The 1,466-nt window shown below is 55.2% G+C and overlaps 1 protein-coding gene across 1 annotated transcript in view; it reads left to right on the top strand.

The window, feature by feature from the left end:
- The first annotated feature begins 257 nt into the window (after nucleotides 1-257).
- ZNF846 (zinc finger protein 846) overlaps nucleotides 258-1,466 on the top strand; it is a 13,698-nt gene continuing 12,489 nt past the window's right edge. The window contains exon 1 of the mRNA XM_011974567.1: nucleotides 258-1,057. The gene's annotated coding sequence lies outside the window, so the exon portion shown is untranslated. The remainder of the gene's footprint in view (nucleotides 1,058-1,466) is intronic.

Below are 1,466 nucleotides of genomic sequence, written 5' to 3'. Positions count from 1 at the left end.
GGGAACATGGTGAGACCCGAGTGTCTAGAAAAAGATAAATTAGCTGGGCGTGATGGGCGCGAATGTGGTCCAAGCTACTACGGAGGCCGAGGCGGAAGGATCGCTTCAGCGCAGGAGTTCCGGGCTGCAATGATCTATGACCGCGCCACTGTATTCCAGACAAGGCGGCAGACCGGTGCCTTATCTCAAAAAACTAAAAAGAAAAAGAGAAAAAGAAAAGTACTCGATGAGCACCCCGCTCTCAAAAAACTAAAAAAGAAAAAATAAAAATAAAAGCACTCGATGAGCATCCCGCTGCCTGCAGTCCAAGCCTTGGGTGACGCCTCCACGCAAGCCCCGCTCCCTGCGCCGGTCCCCGCCTCCGACCCGGCCTTTGGCTCTGGGTTTCCTGGCCAGCGTCGTTCCCAATATCGACAGATTGATCTGGATCCTGGTCCACCCCGGATGCGAGAAAACGGGACTTTTCTGTCCGCGTGTCGAAGAGGCTGCCCCAGCTCTTCTCTGCACTTCACATCATCCTCATTCCAGAGCCGTTGGGGTTCGGCCCCCCTTATGCTTAACGCGGTGCGCAACCGGAAGCGGAAGTGCGAGACGGTGCGCCGCCATACGTAATGCGCGCTCTCCAGGCGCTTCCTAGCTGGGTTTTCACTTCAGCCGGCGCTCAAGCTCAACCTAGGCAGGGCGGGGCAGGAGGGCCTAGCGGGAGGCGAAGTGAGGGTCAGAGGGCGCCGCTCCGGGCTTCGGCCACGTCTGAGACGCGCCGGCCTAACGCGGCTGCTCTGGGGAAGCGGCGCCTCCTCCCAACCAGGACCAGGAGGCGGAGGTTCTCCCCGCCTGCTCCTCGGAGCGCGTCTTCCCGCTGCGCCCGCACCAGTCTGGGCCTGGCCCAGGGTCCACGGTGGAGGCGTGTTTTTTTCTCCAACCACCGCGCCCCCTCTGTTTAAAATCAGCCAGTCAACCTTTTTGCCCTTTCTCCAGAGGGAAAAGCATCTCCGCTGTTCTGGAAAAGGGCCCCAGCGCCCTCTTGTCACCGACCAGGCGATTGCCGTGCGTTCCGGTGAGCCCTGGACGGAGGAGATGCTCTGGCTGTTGGCGGGGGCGGGGGGCGGGCATCGCTTATTGAAATTTGAGAAATTGCTCAGCAGTTAAATGCTTTTTCAAGTGTGCAGGAGTTGTAGGTTTATAGAAATAAAAGCAAATATTGCCACAGTTGTAAAGCAAAATAGCAATACCCCGCTGGTTTTGAGATCAAAAGCAGCTGCACTTCCTAGGTCTGTACCTCCCAAAGAGCTTCAAAACGGAGGGGCTTCCAGGAAGTAGCATGCAGCCTTCATTATGCCAGTATCAGAAGTTACAGCTGTATTAACTGTGAGAGAGACATGTTTTGTTTCGGTGTTTTTCCCCTCGTGTGTGTGTGTGTGTGTGTGTATGTGTGTATATATATATATATATATTTTTTTTTTTTT

Source organism: Mandrillus leucophaeus, unplaced genomic scaffold (assembly GCF_000951045.1).
Source record: "Mandrillus leucophaeus isolate KB7577 unplaced genomic scaffold, Mleu.le_1.0 Scaffold1463, whole genome shotgun sequence".
Lineage (NCBI taxonomy): Eukaryota > Metazoa > Chordata > Mammalia > Primates > Cercopithecidae > Mandrillus > Mandrillus leucophaeus.
Note: the sequence above shows the minus strand (reverse complement) of the source record. Positions and strands in the feature narration are given on the sequence as shown.